General features: G+C 38.8%; 1 protein-coding gene across 2 annotated transcripts in view; it reads left to right on the top strand.

Annotated features, from left to right (window-relative positions):
- Positions 1–24306, top strand: part of PKIB (cAMP-dependent protein kinase inhibitor beta) — a 122088-nt gene that overhangs the window by 65864 nt on the left and 31918 nt on the right. Inside the window, exon 2 of one of the 2 annotated variants that reach the window (XM_023737172.1) lies at positions 12020–12090. The exons of the other annotated variant lie outside the window; for it this stretch is intronic. The gene's annotated coding sequence lies outside the window, so the exon portion shown is untranslated. The remainder of the gene's footprint in view (positions 1–12019; positions 12091–24306) is intronic. 2 annotated transcript variants of the gene reach the window in all.

The raw sequence follows: 24306 nt of genomic DNA, 5'->3' as shown, positions 1-24306 counted from the left end.
ACAAAATGGAGGACGACTACACAATACTGGGAATCATGGCCCAGCCAAATTGATACACACATTTTTGGGGGGACATAATTCAATCCATGACATTCCACCCTTTGGCCCCCCCAAAATCACATCCTTGCAACATGCAAAACATATTCATCCCATCATATCATAGAAAAGTCTTAACTCCAAGTCCCAAATCCAAAAATTCCTCTTCATCTGTGAAATCTAGAATACAAGTTATCTGCTTCCAAGGGTACAATGGCAGAACAGGCACAAGCTGGATGTTTCCATTACAAATGGGAAAAACTGGAGGAAAAAGGAATAATAGACATCAAACAAGTCAACAGAACACATTACATTAGCCCCCAAGTCTTGAAAATAATCCTCTGTTCTCTGAGACAATCTGCACAATGGCCCTGCCCTCCAGACTCCAGATATTGGCCACAGTCTCCAGATTCTGAGCAGAGGCCCCTCGGCTCTGGGCTTCAGCTCTGCCTTCCAGGCCCACTGGGACAGCAACTCTGCTCCCTCAGCTTTAGGCACACTGTTCTCCTAGTCCTTCTGAGTGGTGACTCCATACTTAGAAACACCAGAGGGTATGGCTCTACCCTTTGAAACCCCAGAGGTCCTGGCCATACCTTTTGAGACTGAGGCAACTTGGCTTCTTGTGTTCCTTGTCTCTTCAGTTTCTGCTTCATATGGCCTCTCGGCCCTCAGGCCTCACGCCCACATCTGCCCTGCTGGGGAAAGTGTTCCAAAGCTCCGTAGCTCCACTGGTAAGTGCCTGGAGGCAACCTATTCTGCCAGGAAGCCTCCTGCATACAAGTACTCAGCCCTCTTGCTCTGTGGGTCAGTCCAGCACCGTCTGGCGCTGGTCTCCTGGTTCTGCTGTTGCTGCTTCTCTGCTGCTGCCACTTCTCTGCTGCTGTAGGTTCTCTGCTGCTGCTGGTCCTCTGCTGCTGCTGCTCCTCTATCCATTCACAGTTTCAAAACTGCTTCCACATTTTAAGTATCAGTTAGAGCAGCACCCCACTCCTGGTACGAAATTCTGTCTTAGTCATCAATCTTACCTTGGTCAAGGAGCTCCGCAGCACAGGGACTCCAGGTCCAAAGGATGCACTCTGCTCCTAGTGCTGCTTTCTTGGTGATATGAGGTCCGCAATTCTCTGCTTGCTTCCCTTTCATCTCTTGTAAGATAAAAGGTGGTGCAGGCCACACCCTAGGGAAACTCCCTTTACATTGGATCAGGGATATGATCTCAGTAAGGGTGTTACAATCCGACCCTAATCCTCTTTAATATAAAATTACAATCACAAAATGGAGGACAACCACACGATACTGAAAATCAGGGCCCAGCCAAATTGATACACACATTGTGGGGGGGACATAATTCTATCCATGACAGGTGGTATTAAGATTTCTTTCTGAGGGTCTTTTGTAAGGGTTCAATGAGAGAATGTTTAAAGCATCTGGAAAATCATGGACAGTCAGCAATAGTTAGCTCCCTTCCCTCCCGAGGAGTTGGTATAGTCACTTTAATATGAAACATGGTACTCATTGACTTTTGTTAGTGAATATAAATGTTTGAATGCCAGATGTAAATCTGCTAGTACAGAAATAACATTATTGGAGTTAGAGTTAAAATTTATTTTATTATTGGCATCAAAATTATTTTATTAACTGAGATGAAAAGTTTCCTCTTTAATCCCAGATATATCTATTAAAATATTATAAGTCATATGGAACACATATGAGGCTTATTGGTTAATTTCCTGGTGTCTGAAGATTATGATATAAGCAAGTAATTAATGTAGGCTAACAAGTTTAATATTGTTGGAATGACTTAAAAGTTACTTCTTTTACTGAAGCTTTGAAAGCAAACATTAAGGATCTGAATCAGTGAATAGCTTATATTAAGTATGAATATGCTGATTTGATATTGTGGTTTTATGTGGCACACGAGAAGAGGGTAGGGAAAGGGGCTTTTTTGAATGATATGAGTGACTTTCAGGTTGTATGTTAAAAAACCAAAACCAAACCCACTTCCATCAAGTCGATTCCAACTCATAGAGACCCCATAGGATTTTCCAAGGCTGTAAATCTCTATGGAAACAGGCTTCCATATCTTTCTCCTGTGGAGCTTTAACCACTGCACCACCAGTTGTATGTTAAATGCCAGGAAATCCAGAACCACCCAAGCCACACCTCAGGGCGTGCACAGAACAGATGGGAGTAAAGCAATGATACTTTTCCATGTTGAATGCTGAGTTCCAGGTAACACAACCTCCACCACAAACACACACACACACACAACACACACCCTTCCCTTTTTAAAAAAAAAAAAAATATTGCCATAGGTTGATTGCAACTCATAGTGACTCTGTAGCACAGAGCTGAACTACTCCATGAGGTTTCTAAGGCTGTAGTATTTACAGAAGCAGGCTGCCAGATCTTTCTCCCACAGAGCAGCTGGTGGGTTTGAACCACTGACCTTTCATTTAGCAGTCAAGTGCTTAACCATGGTGCCACCAGACCGCCTCCTTCCCTTATACCAATTGAGAATAAAGAAAAAGCTACTTCCCAACCCTGGCTAATTTGATGGTGTATGGCAATCTTTGTTCAGGTATTTTGCAGCCATTTAGAAAGGAAAGGTTATTAAGGCCTTCCTGCCCTCATCCACTTGGAGGAATAAAAAGTAAAGTCTGGTCATTATGTAAAAAAACAAATGGGAGTGGAATCTCAAAATTTGAGCCACTGTTAAGAACTTAGAAGAAGACTGATTATGAAACTCAAGCATAACAGCAGAAACAGCAACAACAAAAACTATCCCCAAAGCAATTGGAATGACCATGGATAATGCAATCATGATGTGAAGAGGAAAAGGAGATTACTAACAGACTTCTCTTCAAAGGAAAGAGATAAAGTGAATTAGTATAATTGACTTCACTGGAAAGACAGTGGTACAGAATCCTGGAATCTTCCCTGCTGTCCCTTGGGCAGCTGTAATGTACTTCCTGCAGGCTAAAAGCTAGAGAGAAAATCTTCAAGAAAAGCTAGTATGATGAGCTTTCATCAATCCGAGGTGGACAGTAGAATGAAAAACAGAAGTCTTTGGTCTGTCTGACTCCTCCCTAAAAAATGTCTTCATGGTTGGATGACCCAGACCAGGTGGAGAAGAACTGCTGAGGGCCATATTGTAATGTTGCTTTGAGGGTTCTGGAATACTGGTGACATTCTAGTAATTGGAAATTGAATGCATCTGGTAAGTGATAAAGATTTCCAAACTCTTGCTTCTTTTAGTAACAGTTGACTTCTATTCTGCAAACTTTATATTAACTTTATTAACTTCAAGGTTTTAATGTTGAATTTAGATCCACTGTATCTTTGAATGTAGCTTAACAAAAGATGGGGAGAAGGCTTTTGTTTCAATTTGACATTTCCACTTATAAACATCGGCCTCCCAGAGAGGATGAGGACAATAGCAAAACCACTTCTGCTTCCATTTCCCTCTATTCTTCTCACTTCATGTCCCCCTCTATTGTGAGAATTAAAAAAAAAGGGGGCTAAGGAGAATGATATAATTACTTGTTGTTTGTTCTTTTTCCTCTTGGAATTTGGAAATTTAAATTGAAACTGAAGCAAGATCGAGACCTGGCTTGTTCAGAGCCCTGATTAATGCTTTTCTTTTTCAAGAAATGTTTGCTTTAATTTTTCATGAGAACTTTAAATGGATTTAAAATGTTCAGACCACATCAAATTCCTTTTTGTTTGTCAGCTTAAATCAAGGTTAATTCTGTTATTCCATGATTTCACAGAAGATAGCTACCTGGAAGACATCCATATTTGTGCCCATTCCAAAGAAAGGTGATTCAACAGAATGAGGAAATTATCGAAGAATATCATATGCAAATAAAATTTTGCTGAAGATAATTAAAAAATGGTTGCAGCAGTACATCAACAGGGAACTGCCAGAAATACAAGCCAGATTCACAAGAGGATGTGGAATGAGGGATATCACTGATTATGTCAGATGGATCTTGGCTGAAAGCAGAAAATACCAGAAAGACGTTTTCTACCTGTGTTTTTTAACTATGCAAAGACATTTGACTGTGTGAATCATAACAAATCATGGATAACACTGTGAAGAATGAGAATTCCAGAACTCTCATTGTAAGAGCTGTGCTCATGCAGAACCTGTACACATACCAAGAGGCAGTCGTTGGAACAGAACAAGGGATACTGTGTGGTTTAAAATCAAGAAAGGTGTGCATCAGGGTTGTATCCTTTTACCATATTTATTCAATCTGTATGCTGAGCAGATAATCCAAGAAGTCAGACTATATGAAGAACAACCTGTGATATGCACATGACACAACCTTGCTTGCTAAAAGTGAAGAGAACTTGAAGGACTTAATGATAAAGATCAAAGACTGCAGCCTTCAATATGGATTGTACCTCAACGTAAAGGAAAAAAAAACCCCTCACAACTGGACCAATATGCAACATCATGATAAATGGAGAAAATATCGAAGTTGTTAAGGATTTCATTTTACTTGAATCCACGATCAATGCCCACGGAAGCAGCAGTCAAGAAATCAAATGGGCAAATCTGCTGCAAAAGACCTCTTTACATTAGTGTTAAAAAGCAAAGAAGTCACTTTGAAGATTAAGGTGCGCCTGAACCTACCCATGGTATTTTTAATTGCCTCATGTGAGAACTGGACAATGACTAAGGAAGACCAGAGAAGAACTGATACCTTTGAGTTATGGTGTTGGAGAAGAATATTGAATATACCATGGACTGCCAGAAGACAAACAAATCTGTCTTGGAAGAAGTACAAGAATGCTTCTTAGAAGTGAGGATGGCCTCGTTATGGTTATCAGTGGGGACCAGTTCCTGGAGAAGGCCATCATGCTTGGTAAAATAGAGGGTTAGAGAAAAAGAGGAAGACCCTTAACGAGATGGAGTGACGCAGTGGCTGCAGCAACAGGCTCAAACATAGCAATGAATTTGAGGATGGTGCAAGACTGGGCAGTGTTTAGTTCTGTTGTATGTAGGGTCACTGTGAGTCAGAACTGACTCGACGGCACCTAACAACAACAACAACATGTTTTCAATCATTACCCCTCTCCTATGTAAGATAATAACATTCATCTTCTTTCCTTGCTAATTACTTGTGTTTTCCTCCTTCCTTTTGTGAGAAAACCCCATCGTTCAGTCCCTTGGAACACTCTGATCTTAGTCTAAGGTTCCAGCAATTCTCGTATTTTCAACTACCTATACTGTAAAAAAATCATTGAAATGTTCATTTTCAATTTTTTCCTCTTATCTGAGTCCTATAGTTTCAGTTACTTACTTGCATTTCCCCTCACGTCTTCTGCTATCATCCCTCTTACCTGTTATTTCATTAGTGGTTCAGCTATTTTTCTAGTTCCCTATACATGGAGTCCCTGGGTGGTGCAAACATTTAACACTCATGGCTGCTAACCAAAAGGTTGGTGGTTCAAGTTCACCCACAGTACCTTAGAAGAATGGCCTGGTGATCTATTTCCAAAACATCAGCTATTGAAAACTCTATGGAGCACAGTTCTCCTCTGATACACGTGGGGTCATTATGAGTTGAAATTGACTTGATGGCAACTGTTACTTATACATAAAAACTTGGAATTATTTCAGTTTACCTCTCTTTCTTATTCACTAGAGCCTATCACTGGAATCTTTCTATTTTGAAATGTTTTTTATAACCATCTGTATTAGTTAGGACATGAGTTTGAAAGTTATGACAATGTCCAAAAATAGCAATGGATTAAATATAATGTAAGTTTAATTCTATCTCCAGTATAGTCCACATAGGTGGTGGAGGGCTGGTATAGTGGATTGACCCTGTAAGAATGCAGGCTCCTTCCATCTTGTTGCTCTTCCATCCCTAAGGTGTTGTCCTTGTTCATCAGGTGGAGGTTGGACTGAGTTTCCAGTTTTCAGAAAGGAGAAAAGAGGAGAGGCCATGCTCCCCTCTCGTTGATACACCATTTCTGCTCATAGCTCACGTTTGAATGACAAAAGGTAGTTGTATAGTCATACCTAGCAGCATGGAGGCTTGGTAATGCAGTCCTAAGCTATGGACCCAGCTAAAATTTCTATTTCCATAGAAGAGAGAAGAGCTATTGGAGGCAACCAGCATTATCTGGAATACCTTCCATACTCTGTTCTTACTCTCTTCACCTTTCTTGGGCCTTTGTTGTCCATCATCAAGATTACTTGAAGAGCCTTTTAGCTGGATATACTGTTTTCTCTCTGTCAATTCACTCCTTTCTTTGAAAGAACCAGTTTTTATTTTTATTTTTTGGCTAAATCTCTGCTCAAAAAGCGCACAGCTTAAAATCTCTGTTTCAAAACTCTTTATAATCTGGTCCTTTTCTACCTTGTTTCCAGCCTTTCTTCAGTTTTCATTCATTCATTCAATAAATGTGTTAAGTGCCTACTATGTGTTAGGCATGGAGTTATTTGTTTTCCTAAACTAATTCATTTGGGTCCTGTGGATGGAAAACATCCTCACAAATGCACATGCTCTCTAATGTGACAATAATTCATGTGTTTAATTTTTGCTCAATGGTGAACATTGAAGTGCTTAAGAGGTTAAATATAGCCTCTTAAGAACAGCCTTTTAAAATTGGTTAAGATCATTTTCACCTGGCATATTTCTACTTTCAGGTTGTTATGCATTGTAAACTATGACTTGCTTTTAAAAACAAAGCAAAAGAAAAGGAAAAGAAAGCCTATTGAAGCAGCTGTAACTACATTTAGTAGCTTGTTGAACTGGTAAAATAACTCAAAAGCAAGCCTGGACTAAATCCCTCATATGTTATCGTTCTCTGGTTGTTTATTTGTTGCCAAACTTCTTAACCTAATCCCCAGTCCTATAGACTCGGGTGGAAAGGTCTATATCAGCCAACATACTGTTGACTGGACTTTGTTCTCAAAACTACATTTTCTTTTTCTTTTACAATGTTAAGTGTTACAGAGGCAGAAATTTATGTAATACAACTAACCTGAAATAGCTTTTAGTTTTGCTCTTCCTCATTTCAGAAAAGTCTCTGGACCATGACTAGGGCTAGGAAGAAGTGTGTGAGGTAAAATTGTGCAAAAAAAAAAAAACAAAAAACACCAAAACCATTGCTATTGAATCAATTCTGACTCATAGTCACCCTACAGGACATAGTCGAGCTGCCTCATAGGGCTTCCAAGGCTGTAAATCTTTGCAGAAGGAGACTGCCACATCTTTCTCCTGTAAATTGTGTAATTAAAAAAAAATGAAACTCACTGCCGTCGAGTCATTTCTGACTTATAGCTGGGTCAAATCCCGTCTTTATTTTAAAATCTGGTATTTTATTCATCGTGTATTTTTTGCATTAATTTAAATTTTTAAAAATAATGCATTAAATATTATTTATTTTGATTTCTGAAGTTTTGGACACTTGCTGAAGTTTTGCGCCTGAGGGGAGCTGGACCCTTCTTCTTTATGCAAATTATCGCACATTAACATTGCTCCTGCTTGAGTAAATAAAACTTTCAAGTTAGAAAATATATATTTGCAGGAAAAAATAAGGATTCATTACTTTATCAAACACTGGAAGCGAAAATTACCTTAATTCTTTCAGCTCATATTTTGTTGTTGTTAGTTGCTGTCAAGTCAATTCCAGCTTATGGAGACCCCACGTGTGCATGAGAACTGTGGTCCGCAGGGTTTTCAAGGCTACAACCTTTCAGAAGCAGATTGCCAGGCCTGACTCTCGAGGCACCTCTGGGTGGGTTCGAACCAATAATTTTTCTACTACTAGTCAAGCGCTTAACTGTTTGTGCCAGCAGGGAAGACCTGCTCATATTTTAAGTGTTTACATTTACAACTGAGATCAGATTGGGATATTCATTTAAAAGCGAAGATAGACGACTACCTAATAATTTTAGCTATTTTATCACATTCTGTGTTGAAATGGCTGCTCTTATTCCATCTCCAGCCTATTAGTCTCATCTCTGAAATGGCAGTGTGGCAGTATTCACACTGCACCCCAGGAGGAGGAGGAGAGGAGGGAGAGAAAGTGGTTAGAGTATTTGACCCAAAGCCTGAGTAGCCAGAGCAGCTCTGCTTGTGTCTGTCTTATATATTGGCCATCTGCTAAAAAGTTCATTTGGAAAAAAATATATATATATATATATATATATGTATATGCATATGCGTATAGATGGATAGATATTCCTGGCCTAAAAATAATACTTTGAAACCACTGGATTAGATGATTTTCAAGATTTCTGAGTATATTTCTAATACGATAGATTTCTGTTGATCTACCATCTTTACTTTGCTCCTGGTGGTGAGAACACTGGCTTTTTCCCTTTGGTATTTCTTGGAGTGTACCATCAAGTTGATTCCAACTAATAGCAAACATAATGACAGAGCAGAACTGCCGCATAGAGTTTCCTAGGCTGCAATCTTCATGGGAGCACATCGCCTTTTCTTCCGTGGAATAGCTGGGGGATTTGAACTGCTGACGTTTCGGTTAGCAGGCAAGCGCTTAACCATTGTGTCACCAGTACTGTTGATACCTCTTAGCTACTACGAATATTACCAGGTTTTCTCTGGATTTAATTGAAGTCCCAGTAGAAGTAGTGGAGAGAGAATTAGACTTGTATGGTAGCAAGGTCTTGCAAATACTGCATCTTATGTTTAAGTTTAGGAAGAACATATTAGAATACCTATTATATATTTATTTTTATCATATTTTTAATTTCTGTTAATGTATTTTATAGCACATACATTCTATTAGTATCTTAGTATAGTAGTTCTTATAACTTACAAAAATAAATATACGTGTACTGAGGATGTCTGCACAATTTTTTTTTTTTTTGGTTAAGGATATGTCACTATTCTTGAAACCTTTTCAAGAAGTACTATAATTTTGTTAGTAAAATTTTTGATAATTGATAACTTAAAGGATAACGAGAGACTCTCTTAGTCTCTTCACCTACAGAGCATTTGTATTTAGCATATCCCCTGTAAATTTGAATTTTGATGTATATGTGGAATCAAAACTATGTATGAAATACTATTGTCAAAGTCCATTGCATCATTATATTTGCATGTGTCATAAGCTCAAAAAAGTGAGGAAGGAAAAATAACTATTTCAGTCCTCTTATATTTCTTCTTCTTTTTTTGTTCTATTGGAAAGGACAGAGACAGGTAGAAATTCATAAAGTAAGAACAAACATTTAATCAAGGAAAGTATAAAAATTATAAGGATGTTTATTCTGGTGATGGGAAAGGTAGCATCGAATGTGGGTGAAGTGTACACAGCTTGACCAAGGTAAATGATGTCACTAAGATGCGCACGAGAGAAAAGGATATTTTTGGTAAAGAATATGACAAATATAATTTTGCAACAGCACCAACAACAACCAAAATACACTAATATGTATATAGATATATATGTGGATGGGTATGAATATGTGGATACATATGTGTTCACAGATAGATGTATCTATAGGCATATGTACATACAGGTATGTGTGTGCACGCATGTATATCTATATATATAATAACCCATGTAAGGGACACAGTTATGGATACTTCTTAGACATAACCAAACACCTTGCAAGATTGGTTTTCTGGATTTGAAGGCTTAGGGCTGTAATCTCGCAGGACAACTCAGTTAATTGGCATAATATAGCTCATAGGGTGTATGTTCTACATCCCAATGTGGTGAGTAGCATCTGGGGTCTTAAAAGCTTGCTCCCAGACCAAGGGAAGTTGATGACAGGGATCTTCCTCCAGACCCAACGGAGAAAGCATTCCCTTGGAGCTGACACCCTAAATTTGGACTTGTAGCCTACTGGACTGTGAGAGAATAAATTTCTCTTTGTTAAAGCCAAAAAAAAAAAAAAAAACAATTATAAGGATGTTTAAATATGCACTTTAAAGAAGGAAATATAGAAAGTCTAATTTTTCTGACTTCTAACTGGATACCTGTTTGTAGTTTCCACTAGATGTTTGCTAAGGCCTCTATGTAAATAGTTGAAAAAATTAGGGCTAAAAAAGTGTGTTTTCAGGGATGCATTATTTGGATTGTATTATATAAAGTTTAAAGTTTTTACATTTTATTTTATTACTGCTTCCCCTATGATGCTGCTTCATTTATTTTTCTCTTCCTCTTCTCGGTTCCTTATATATATTCTGCCTGCACACATAGGACTCAATAAGAGGGAAACAGTCCCAGATACAGAGTGAGGGGAACAGCATACACCACATGGGAAGCTGGGTATAAGAATGAGGTTAAAAGATGTCCTCTGTTGATTTTTAAATTCTTCCAAGGTGATAAAGTATGCTTCCAGGCAGCTCTGTGTCTGAAAAGCACCTCGTGCACCTAGATATTCAACTGAGATTTTTTGCATTCTTCTTACCATGTGTGAAACAGTGTGCTAGGGACAAGATGAATGAGTCACAGTCCATGTCCTCAAAATGCTTTAAAAAACTTGTGTGAAGTGGGGAAGGAAAGGCAGACACTACTCGGAAATTTATAGCGCGTGTGATCAGTGCAATGATAGAGATATGTCAGAATTGTTCGAGAGCACAGAGGAGGAGACCTACCTAACCTGAGGGGGCCAAAGAAGGCACCTTGGAAAGAAAGGCCCAAATGACTCTGAAAGGATGAATAGACATTATCAGGGGACAGAGACGGAGCAGGGTGGGGGTGGCGGACTGGGGGCAAAGAACTTCAGCCACACAAGCAACAAGGCACAGCAATGCCATCTGCTGGGTGTGACTGAGGAGCTGCAGGGTTAGTGCAGGATGGGTGTGGGTGAAATGGAGAAATAGACTGGGACTAGCTCCTTCAGGGCATCACGTACCATGTGAAAAGTCTTGGCTGCTATCTCATAGGTGGTGGGAAGGCTGTGAAGGATTACTCTTAGAATGGTCATGAGTATATTTACTTTGAAGTAATTCCACCTAACCTCTGTGTAAAGAACGGATTTGCAGAAAGTAAGAATGAGGACAAGGAAGTCAAGGGGTACAAGGAGGTTGTTGCAATAGTCCAGGAAGAGTGGATGGCAGGCTGAACTAGGACAATGGGAGTGTGGTAGAGGGAATTTGTGAAGTGCCTTGTCGCCATGAGTAGCTAATGTGAATACTGATGGTTCATACTCCTGTTATTTTTCACCCTTCTTGTGTCGAGTGTTACAGGGTTACTTCTGTAAACAGGAATTATATGTATAGGGTCGCTATGAGTCAGAATCAACTCGAAGGCAACAGGTTTTAGTTTATTATATGTATATAGTTTTAGGAGCAAGATGGTTGGATTACTTGTACAAGATCCCACATGGATGCTGAGAATATTTGTACAATGCCTCAGGGCACTTAGGAAAGATGTAGAAGATTCTCCCACGTCATATTCCAGAAAAGTAGCATTTTTCTTCAACATCCCAAAGGTGTAATAAAAACCCGGTGCTGTCGAGTCGATTTCGATTCATAGTGAACCTATAGGAAAGAGTAAAACTGCCCCGTAGGGTTTCCAAGGAGTGGCTGGTGGATTCTAACTGCCCACCTTTTGGTTAGCAGCTGAGCTCTTAACCACTGAGCCACCAGGGCTCCTCCCAAAGGTGTAGTTATGCCAAATATTTTCTTAGTTATTTCTTTGTGCCTACAAGTGTTTAATGGTCAGTCATTTTTAGGTGACAATTTTCTCAACTTGATATTGATCCTTAATAGCATTAGTATTGTAATTATCCACTGGGCTTTGTAGCAGGAAATCCTAGACATTAGTATCAGTTGCTTGAAATGAATCCTCTTTGATTTTTAATAGAAAATTTGTTGTTATATTGGAGGTTCCACTGTTCTCAAGAAAGTCAGGTAAGTCATGGTGTTTACCAGTTTTAGTTCAATATTAAACAGCCGAGATAGTTAAAATTTTATTATCTTAATCGATTTTCAGCTTTTCTGGTTCTTCATAGGTTTTTTGTTTTCCTTTTAATTTGCAGGAAAGAAAGTCTATCAGAATTTCTTTCCAAACCTGTCTTAGAAATAATAGCAGATATTAACCAGGAGATTCGTAAGTATGCTTTTCTTCTTTATTTGGGAAATTAGATATTGATTTTGTAAAAGAAATAGCTCCTTCTAAAACCCTCGACAGGATATAATTATACAATCTGAGTTGTTATGTAAAATTTGAATGGGAATAAAATATACACAAAAATCTGCCACCCCTCAAAGAACAAAACAAACAAATCAAAACTTCAAATAAAACCTTCACCAATTCTATCTATAACTAATGAATATTTTATTTATTTTTCAACAATTTAACTTTCTTGATGTCATTTCATTATTTTTCCCCTTTTTGAAAAGATCTCTGTCTACATATTCTGTAAGTCCATAACACAAATTATAAGAGGAAAAGTGTAGAATGTGAACACAGGAAAGAATTTGTGTTCTGTTAAAAGGTATATGGATTTGGTCAAGTTTAGTATTTTTTGTTAACACTTTTAGTAAACCAAAAAAAAATCAAAGCTAGCTCTCATAATAGCTAACGTCCTTTTAGTTTCATTATATTTATGAAATACCTATTATTGTGCTGTACCCAACTCTGGTTAACTCAGAGATGGGAAATCTGAGAGAACCTTCCTATTTCAATTTACTAAGAGTACAAGACAAACACGCCTTTTCACAAACATATTATATTAAATGAATTTAGAGGAACCAGTGAGAAGAGAACTTTGTCCTAAAAATGCCTCTTTAATTTTATTTCCTGAAAGAAAATTTGAAGTCTAATGAAGTCCTATTCTAGCACTAAAGCAAATAATTGTCATATGTAAGAGCACAGAGTCAAGGGTTAATGGTGTACAGACAGACCAGTGAAGCAGAGCCAGGTAACTAAGGTCTGCAGCTGGTTGAGCCCCTTTTTAGCTGAGACCTTGGACAGCATATGCTGGGCTTCTCAGCTGTAAATATTTGTGTTTGGAGGTTGTTGACTAGAAATGATGACTGCCTGAGATCACTGTATGATTCCAGGAAATCCCTGAGACATTGTTGCTTAGTAGGTAATAGTCACTTTATCTTGGCTAATCTAAGATTATTATAATGACATTAGCATTTGTGTAGTAGTTAATAAAACCAACCAACAGGAACTGAGGCTATTTTTAACTTGTTTCTTCAGATATGATCTCAGCAAATTGTTTCATTAGAAGGTGTAATAAACTGTTGTTATACTTTCTGTGGAAAAGTAGGCTGTTCTTAGATAAGTGGCATTAATTTTCAATTCCAGTACATAAATTTATTAATCTTGTGATTTAGAGCAAGTTACCTAAACTCTCTAATGCTTCAGATTGTCTGTAAAATAAGGATAATAGTTCTTATATCTCAGGCTTATTATGAGGATTAAATAAAACAATGGAACAATGTAATATAAATATTAATAATGACATAAACCTGTGCTCACAATCTGGTCTTATATTTACTATATTGTTTGGTAGACCTTGAATGTTTGTCCACATAAAAATTTCATTTGTCAGCATAAACTACTTTATGGATGATGCTGGTATTTGTAGGAATCATTGAAATAATTGTTAAAATGCAGAATCTAGCACCCCACTCGCAGATATTTTTAACAAGCATCTTAGATGATTCACGTGAAAGTGGTCTACAGATTAACACTAACTTTTTCTTTGAAAATGATCATTGATTATGACAATCGCTGAGGAGCTTTGTAAAAAATTCAGATTCCTAGGGCTCGCCTTAGAGATTCTGGTTCAGGAGATGTTGGGCAAGGCTTTGGAACTTGTGTTTTCAAAAATTTTCCTCCTGAATTTGGTATTTGTAAACCACTGCTTTACACCCTTCCCATATCTTTATTATTTTATTAATAAAGCTTTCGGCTGTGTTTACCACATGTGGGTGAAAGGACATAGTCATGGGTATGTGACCTCAGCTAGTCCAGGTGAAGTTACAGGAGCCAAAAGGATGAGTCTGGGTGTCTGCATTGCATGCATTAACCAGATTGCCAGTCTTCTTCTCACCTTTGGTTGTGGAGCTGCATCAGGAAAATCCACGTGCCAAGCCCATAAATGGGAGTCTCTCTGAACCAGAAAGGACTGTTGGAGACCATCTAGTTCAAACTCCTTATTTCACAGAGGAGGAAGGTGAGGCTCAGAAACTTGCAGGAGGCCACAGGACAGGACCAGGATTAACACTTAGATATCTGCTCCCAGTTTAGTTCTATTTCCATCACGATTTGCTGACTCTGATTCTGCCATTTCAGGAACCTGCAACACCTGCAAAACAAAACCAGCTTCTCCACAGCTAGCTGTAGGCTTCCTAGCAGAGCAGGTGTAGAAAGCGCTCTAGGAGTCAACTTTCCTACTTAATTGTCTAGCTGTCTGAAAGTGAGTGCTGCTTTTTTTCCAACTCCAGTTCTCTGTCCTGAATAAAAAGAGGCGGGATGGTACATACCAGGAGAGGTACTTATTGCCAGCAGTGGCACCATTTTCTCTATCACCTTCTTGATTCTTTACCTTAGCAAGAGCCATGTCTTTTCTCAAACTCCCTTCTCTAGATGGCAGAGCCATTATCATTTTAGACTGCCTTCTTATTCTTGCATCAATTTTCTCTTGCCATCTCGTACATCACTTTAGTTGTCCTTATTTGGATGTTTTTGGCTCCGGGGTGCCATTAAGTTCAACAAATATTAAGTACTACTCTGTACTAAGAAATATTCTGGGTACCAAAGATGCAAAATGAATCCAGCATGGTCCTAATCTCAGTATCATGGGGAGGGAGAGCAATGTGCAAAACGTTGCAGGAGCATTTGAGAGTGCCACAGGAGCACAGGAGCCTAGGCTACTGCTTCCCAGAGGAGCCCAAGAAGGCTTTGTCTGTTTTAGGTGTAAGAATCGTAACCTATAGTATAGATTTGTAGCATTTTGAAGCCACATGAAGAGGATGTTTCTAAGACTTAATGAAGAGAGCTAATGCAATTGAGATTGTAAGGCAGGTGTTAGCATGATGGAGGGAAAGCAACACTGCAACTGGGGCAGGAGGCCTGCATCTTCTCACTCTACAGTCCAAAACTGTGTGACCTTAGGCAGTACTGTCAAACTGTCCAGGTCTCTCTTGATTCACGTATTCAATTCATTCAAATAATGAAATACATGTTCGAAGCTGTCCTATGTATTTGGAATACAGTCAGTGCAAGGATAAGTGCTTCCCAGATAAAGTGGTATCTGAGTCAAGGCCTAAATTTTGAGGAGTTGTTGACCAGGTGAAGAGAAGCTTTGGAAGGCGGGTTCTCCAGCCAGGAAGAACACACATATCTAGTGGCCTAAATCTGGTGGCAGATGGGAGTATGTCTGAAAATGGTCCCTGCTAACCAATCCATTTCATCTTGGACCATTTTCTCTCTTCTCTGAACTCTGGCCACGCTGGCCCTTCCTTCAGTCTCTGAAATGTGCTGTGCTCTTGTCCTCTGCATGAAATACTCCTTTCCTACTGCAATGCCACCTAGCTATTTTGTCCTTCATCTCTCAACTCAGATTGTCAACGAGTCAGTTCCTGATACACCCACATAAATCCATTGCTGTCAAGTTGATTCCAACTCATAATGACGCTATAGGACAGAGTAGAACTGCCCCATAGGGTTTCCAAGGCTGTAATCTTTACGGTCAACTGCCACATCTTTCTCCCACAGAGTGGCTGCTAGGTTTGAACCACCAACCTTTCAGTTAGCAGCAGAGCACTAAACTAGCATACCACCAAGGCTCTGTATACTCACATAGCACCTTGTAATTTTTCATCTAATATTTACCATATTTTGTAATTATATATGGATTTGTGTTATTGTTCTTTCTCACCTATTATATTCTATGAAAGCAAATACATAATTATTTTGTCTGACATATAAGTGGCACTAAACAGATAGTTTCCAAATGAATTAATACATTTCTAAATGAATGAAAGTGATTTTGGATTAGCTAATTTATACTTAGTATTTATTTGGTAAATTACTGCTTAGAATTGAAAAAAAGAACATTTTATTTTGCTCCTGTATAGTAAACCGTTGCAGTCATATGCAATGTGTTTTCATGATACCCCAATGGTATAAGATTTCCCCTGATATTACACTGTAATTGTTTTTCCCTTTCTGAAGTCAATTTTCTTTTGCTCAATAAATGAATCTGATTCTAATAGCACAGGGGTAATTACTGAATTGACATTTTCTGGATTTGGATTAAACCAATTAAGCCAAAGCAATTAAAACTTTGAAATGGCAACCATAAAAGAGAAATATATCACCAGTCAGTGTACCAGTGAAGGATGGAAATGTGTCATAATTTGTTTTTAAATGTCACATCTTTATTGCACTTGCTAATTAAATGAGGTTCTCCATTCCAGCCCCACTGAAAATAATTCAGAATTTTCAAGAGTGATTGTATTTTATTTTTCCCTTAAGAATGGGTCTCTACCATGTGACTGTACATAGTCTAACAAATGAGGCTTGGCAAGGGCCTAGGAAAAAAATACCACTAACGTGTTAGCCCACAGCCCGCAAGTGGTGGCAAGCTTTCACTGCTCAAAATCTGCTTCTAGGACTCTGGCCTAAACAACTGATTGGACTTGTGGGTTATAATCTAGCGTGACAGATTTCTGCATTCTATTCTCCAATGCTGCTGAGTCCCCCTGGAATTGTCCACTGAAAGTTGAGGATCATAGTTACTGTTTAGTTTTTCAATCTCAAAGAACCAACTGAGGGGATTAGATTAGATGGGCTCTAAAAATTTTTTTTTTTGGTTCAAGAGTCTATAATTCTAAATGGAAGAGGAAAGAATTAAAGATAGGTAAAGGAAGGCTTACATGTTAGAGATTAAGGCTATTGTTATGGAGGAGACACAGCTGGAGATAAGGATGCCAGCAACTAGGGTCATGTTCTGTGATACAGTCCAGTGTTTGCCAACATGTGGATCTTGGTCTTCTAAAATTCTGTAGAAGTGTTAGGGTGTTTACAGAGCCATGTATGTGTGTCTAAATAAATACAGATGCATACCCACATATACTGCCATTTTTCAAATATATATAGATTATTAGGAGCTCTGGTGGCACAGATTTTAAAGTGCTCAGCTGCTAACCAAAAGATCAGTGGTTCAAACCCACCAGCTGCTCTGTGGGAGAAAGATGTGGAAGTGTCCTTTCGTAAAGATTTACAGCCTTGGAAACCCTATGGGGCAGTTTTACTGTGTCCTGTAGGGTTGCTATGAGTCAGAAACGACTTGATGGCAGTGGGTTTGTTTGGTATCTAGATTATTATTATTTAAAAATAACTATTAAAGTGGTATCTTGGGTGAAGGGTGAAACAGTACACAATACAGGGGAAACTAGCACAACTTGTACAAGGAAAGGTCATGGAAGCCCCATAGACACATCCAAACTCCCTGAGGGACTGAATTGCTGGGCGGAGGGCTGTGGGGACCATGGTCTCGGGGAACATCTAGCTCAATCAGCATAACACAGCTTATAAAGACAATGTTCTACATTCTACCTTTGTGAGTAGTGTCTGGGGTCTTAAAACCCTGTGAGCGGCCATCTAAGATACTCCGCTGGCCTCATCCCTTCGGGAGAAAGGGAGAATGAAGAGAACAGGATACAAGGAAAAGATTACTCCGAAGGACTAATTGTCCACAGCTACCAAGGCCTCCACCGGACTGAGTCCAATACAGCTAGATGGGGCCCAGCTACCACCACTGACTGCTCTGACCAGGATCACAACAGAGGGTTCTGGACAGAGCTGGAGAAGGATGCAGAACATAATTCTAACTCACAAAAAAAAAAAGACCAGATTTACTGGCCTAAAGGAGACTGGAGAAACCCCGAGAGTATGGCCCCCAGACACCCTTTTAGCTCACTGGTGAAGTTGTCTCCGAGGTTCACCGTTCAGCCTGGGAGTGGACAGCCCCGTAAAACCAAATGAGACTAACAAGGTACAGTAGTCCAGTGACAAGGTTCAGAAGGCAGAAAGGGACAAGGAAGCTGGTGATAGAGAACCCAAGGTTGAGTAAGGATATTGTTGATGTTCTGTGAGATTGTTAACCACTATCATAGGGCAACATTTGTAGTAACTGTTAAATGAGAAACTATTTTGTTTGTAAGCCTTCATCTTAAGTGAGAATAACAGTACAATTGGAAGAACATAGTCAATGTCACTGAACTGTGCATGTAGAAATTTTTGAAATGGTATATCTTTGGCTATGTGTATTTTCACCGAAAAGAAAAGGTTGAGAAGTTAGAGGGTTGACATGTTGTGGGGTTGTTAACCAATGTCATAAAACAATATGTGTACTACTGTTTCATGAGAAACTATTTGTTCTGTAAGCCTTCACCTGAAGTACAATAAAAAAAATATAAAAAAACTATTAATTATTTAAAGTATTTAATTCATAGTAGCTTGGTATCTGTTACGTATTTTCTCAACCAACAAGTATCTGAAGGATGTAACCATAATGCCCTCATGGTCTTCAGGTTTGAGGGGTCATCTTGCCTTTGAAACTCAATAAACACAGCTATAGACCCCATACGGTAGGATGTACAGTCTTTATTGTATTCCCCACACCTCTAATTTCTGAGAGTCTTCAGATTGCATGAATTCATCCTGAGTGCTGCTTGTCACTTCTTCTGGTCTGCTTCTCTGGTCCCTCTGCTCACTGCTTCCTGCTAGCTCATAATGCTTCTTGATGCCACTGCTGCTGTCTCTGGTTTACTTCACCTTAGAATTGTCCACAAGGTCCTCCTTGTATTGCACAATGCATAGATGTCACTAGGACAAGTTGTGGTATTGCAGACTTGAGAATAACATGAAAGTGCAGAAAAATGAAACCTAGTCTTGGCTATTCATTGTCTTTACTACTAGACTCCATCAGCTGTGCCCATTCCCATGGGTCCCTGGGTGACTGTCTCTATCCTTAGTGTCCAGTCTGACACCTTGTTTCGTGGGCCTGCCCACTTTCCACAGGCAACGTTGCTGTGATCATGTCCTGCCTCTCTGGAATCTAGGGCTAGAATCCCTCTCCCTACACATAATAAATCAGAACATATTATGATCACTATATTCTTGGCAATTATGCAATTCAGACACCAATGAATACAACTTTTCAATAGGAACAATAAGTAGTTTTTATTGTTCTGAACATCATCAGTTCAAGGCAGAATTCTTATTTATCCAAGCCTCCTCTACCCCTACAGTCTATTCCCAAGCAAGAGGGCTTTGCCAATCAAAGGGTGAGTAATTTTTTTCTTAGAGCCCTAGAAGGGTACAGACTGACCTCTAAGCAAGGCTCAAGGTCAGGTTACATGGATATGTCTCTCCCTAATAGGCTTTACAATCAGAAAATTTTCCCTAAGCACATGGAAGACCTGGCCTTCGTAGAGCTGTAGCAATCACACCAACAATCTGCCTTTGAAGTCAAGGAGCCTTTTTTTTCAAACCTACTTTTGTTGTTGTTAACTAACTGATGGTTAAAGTTTCTTCTAGCTCCAAAATCCTCAGATATCTACAAATTGCTCCTGGACTGTTGTTTTGCTTTGTTTTTCCCTCGACTAACACCATTGATTAGTTTGACTTTCATCCATTGCATTAAATTGTAAAATAGGACAAAGAAATTGGATTGAGTATGCTCTTGTCGAGGTCAGATGTACATGTGAGTCGCTTATGCAAAATGTTGCATCTCAATTTAAAAAATTAACCTTCTGAAACAGTTCTGTATTTTTTTTTATTCAAAAAGCACGCTTAATTTATCTTCACCCAGCTGCTGAACTTCACAGATCATTAAAAATGTGTTATGAAAAGTTAATCACTTGCCCCTAGTTATCGACGGTGATAGAATTAGGAGCTGGATCATATGTTTCCATCACAATACTTAATTTCTTAATAAAGAAGTGGGAGTTATCACTGAAATAAATTAACGGGAGGGATTGTGCCAGAGTGCAAGTAATACAAAAGGTTGCAGTTTTAAAAAGACTAAAAATTCTTTCTATTTAGAGTTATAATTACCACTTTGTATATGAAAAATACAGATAAGAATAGCCCAGTTTTTGTTTTCCAGATAAATCTGAAGGCAATTTATACAAAGGGTAAAGAGAAAGAAAAATCTTAGATTGAAAAAAATTTATATCCTGCTTAAGCACAGCAGCAAATTGACCAAACTCCTTGACCTCAGTTAAACAAATGCCTATGAAAAAAAAGAAATACTCAATGAACATATTCTGCCATGTCTGGGTTAGCTTGTTTTAGAGTAAAAATACATCAAAGGAATATGATGTTTCAGCCTGCATAAAGCGTTCTGATTTAGTATTTACCAGGAAATAGGTTTTGGATTTTAGTCTTGCCAATTAACAGTACTTTAAAATACAAAGACAATTCAAGTTAACAGACGGTAGACACCTCTGCTAAATTTTTTCTACATTGGACAGAAGATTTGTTGGAACAAGCCACACATGCAAGCAGCCCATGAACATTTGCATCATTTTCATTATTGGCACATCTGTAACATGGGACTTTCAAAAAATGCTAGAAGACTCCTCTCTCTGCAACCTATGGTGTATGATTATTGTCAGAGGGTAGCAAGCCCCAGCATGCAAGGCTTTGGGGTTTTCTGAAACCTCAGTACTCTAGGGTGGGGCATGTAGTTTGGTATATGTAAGAGCCAGTTCCTCTGAGACTGAAAGACCCAGAGACAATTGCCTGGTGACGCAAGAGTAGCTTGAACCAGAACACTCTTCATTCAAATGAAACAAGAGCTATTGTATAGAAATTGACTAGATTTTTCTTTAAGCACACACATTTTAATTCAAGTAAAATATACTTTTAGTAAATTTTATCCATCTAGCTCTGAAAGCCCCAAGTTTTGAGGTTATTGCAATGGACTTCTAATCTGTAGGTCCTAAAAGTGAAACAAACTGGATTTTAAATGCTGAAAAGTGAATTAGAACATGCTGTAATCAATACTTTCCCTCTTAGTTCCTGACTATTTTTGATGAATGGTTGGGAAGTTTAGATGGATTTGATTTAAGCAGGGGTTGTGTTTAAGGTAAAAAGAGTGAACAGATGGCAGTTAACATTTACTTAATTTCTAAAAAGAAAGCTACAAAAAAATCTATGTTCTCTGGCCTACAGTGCAAATAGAAAGTAAGGAGATACTTTAGTCATTGAGGGAACCCTGGTGGCGTAGTGGTTAAGAGTTTGGCTGTTAACCAAAAGGTTGGCAGTTCAAATCCACCAGATGCCCCTTGGAAACCCTATGGAACAGTTCTACTCTGTCCTATAGGATTGCTTGGTGACAATGGCTTTGGTTTTTTGAGTTTTTTTAAGTCATCGAAGGAATAGTATGTGACAAGGACTAGGGAAATGGATTTGCTATATAGGATGATTAATTGTATTGAAGGTTTTGGGGTAGCACAGCATTGCGTCTCTGATTGATTTGCTGTGCTATTAACAGCAGCAACTACTATCACCACTGCCATTTACTGAGTGGGTGTTATCATATACCGTAACAGGTAATTTGATACTTCAATAACTAATTTGATATCAAATTATTTAACAACATTTATCACATGGGCAAGGACCAATCAGAACAGACCGGTCCTAACAACTGATATGTCCTTCTGGAGCCTAAGGCTGACTATTGGCCCTCATAGCAACATTTCAAGGTAAATATTGTTATCCTCCATTTCAGATAGGGAAACTGAGGCTCAAGAAGGTTAAGGAAACTGCCTAATGTTATGCAATTGATGGTGCTGGGAACACAGGTTTGTTTGACTCTGAAGTCCCACACCAGTCTTCAAAATAGGCAGAAGATGAAGTATTGATAATTCAGGAAGTCTTTTCTGGATCTTTCCCAAATAACCTTCCTTTTCTATTAGATAATGTGTGGAAATGCCACCATTAACAATTTGGTTCTTTGATCTAAGACAATGTCTGAGGTTTCCCTTGTAGGGAACCAGAGAGCATAACACTGTGAATGGATGAATTAAATCTTTCTGAGAGCTGATTTGGACAGGATGAGTAGGGAGAGGACATCGGAAGGTCTGTGTACGGCAGGAGCAGGACTGGGGAGGGGAAGAAGTAGAGATTGATGAAGGAAGACGGTGAAGGAGTGCAAAGCACTTGGTTTGGGAGAGCCTGATAAAAAGACAATTGCAAATGACCAGAGGCTGGATGTATTGGTATTATTGTAATGAGACTGTGCTCTAAAATGCATCCTAAAATGATCATGCAGTGCCTACCTTACTTCACAGCCTTGGTATATTCATTCTCAGTACTCATTCTATCACAAATATCTGCTATACTTTGATGATATTTCAAAACATTGCTTCTGATTTTTTTTTATTATTATTCAGAGGTGAACATCTATAAATGCTGCTCCAGAAAAATATTAGTTGAAATAAAGGCGACTTTCTTCAGTCTTGCCTTTTTCCATTTTTTACAATCTTTGATAGACCCTGGCAGAGATCTTAATCAATATCATTTAGGATGTTTTGGTCTCCGAGGCTGACTCTCCAGAGTAAACAAGCTTTGGTGAGCAGTTCTTGCTGCTATTTTCAAGTATCTATGTCTCCTTTCCTCACTACCTACCCCTGTTGTTGTTGTTGTTGTTAGGTGCCGTCGAATCCATTCTGACTCATAGTGACCTTATGCACCACAGAACGAAACACTGCCCGGTCCTGCACCATGCTCACAATCATTGTTATGCTTGAGCCCATTGTTGTAGCCACTGTGTCAGTCCATCTCATTGAGGGTCTTCCTCTTTCTCACTGACTCTGTACTTTACCAAGCATGATGTCCTTCTCCAGGGATTGATCCTTCCTGACAACACGTCCCAAGTATATGTGAGACGTAGTCTCGCCATCCTTCCTTCTAAGGAGAATTCTGGTTGTACTTCTTCCAAGACAGATTTGTTCATTCTTTTGGCAGTCCATGGTATATTCAATATTCTTCGTCAACACCACAATTTGAAGTCGTCAATTCTTCTTCTGTCTTCCTTATTCATTGTCCAGCTTTTGCATGCATTTGATGCGATTGCAAATACCATGGCTTGGGTCAGGTGCACCTTAGTCTTCAAGGTGACATATTTGCCTTCCAACACTTTAAAGAAGTCTTTTGCAGTAGATTTGCCCAATACAATGCATCTTTTGATTTCTTCGCTGCCTCTTCCATGGGTATTGATTGTGGATCCAAGTAAAATGAAATCCTTGACAACTTCAATCTTTCCTCTCTTTATCATGATGTTGCTTATTGATCCAGTTGTGAGGATTTTTGTTTTCTTCATGTTGGGGTGTGATCCATACTGAAGGCTGTGGTCTTTGATCTTCATCTGTCTAACGCAGGTTGTTAATGAGTCTTCCTCCAATCCTGATGCCCGTTCTTCTTCATATAATCCACCTTCTCAGATTATTTGCTCAGCCTACCCATTAGTGAAGATATTTGAGAATTGTAAATATACTAATTTTCAGATTATTATAAACTCAGTCAGCTTTTTATTTTCTTCAGTTATTTTAATTATGATAAATTTGGCAGAATTTTCCTGTACTAAAATTCTTCAGCATCCTTAATCAAATGTCAGAGAATATCGATGAAGAATCTGATGTGTGACTGACAGAGTGGTAGGAGACTTGAAAGGCCTTTCTTGGTTCAGACATGCTGCTCACCTAGGGTATAAATGTGGCAACACATAAAATTCCAATGGAGTGGTTTTATAAAGTTCTGTAACATAAGCCTCCTGTCTACACAGACCCACAGAGATCTGCATATGACATGGAATACACAGTGTCATGAAGACCCTTCAGAAAGCACTCATTGAACACCTATTTCCACTTCCCACTTTTAGAATACATTCATTCTTCTTTCCAGGAGGCTATAGTATCCTGGGGAAGAACAAGTCACAAACAGGATGTTTAGTGAACAACATATTTAACTGATTTAATGAATTTCAGGGTTGGTTACCAGAGTGAAAGATGAAAAGCCAAAGGGATGACTTATCTTGCTACAGCCATCAGCATACTTTCTGACAGAGCAGGTTTGGAGAAAGTTAAGTTTGTGGTTTATTACCAGAAAAACTTTATTAAGGATTAAAATTGAACTGGTAGCTCTATACATTACTGTCATGGTTTGAATTATGTCCCCCAAAAAATGTGTGTACCAATTTGGCTAGGCCATGATTCCTGGTACTGTGTGATTTTCCTGTATGTTGTAAACCTGCCTCTGTGATGTTAATGAGGGAGGATGGGTGGCAGT

This window comes from Trichechus manatus, unplaced genomic scaffold (genome assembly GCF_000243295.1).
Source record: "Trichechus manatus latirostris isolate Lorelei unplaced genomic scaffold, TriManLat1.0 scaffold00098, whole genome shotgun sequence".
NCBI lineage: Eukaryota > Metazoa > Chordata > Mammalia > Sirenia > Trichechidae > Trichechus > Trichechus manatus.
The sequence above is the reverse complement of the archived record's forward strand: the minus strand, read 5'-3'. Positions and strand labels throughout refer to the sequence as shown.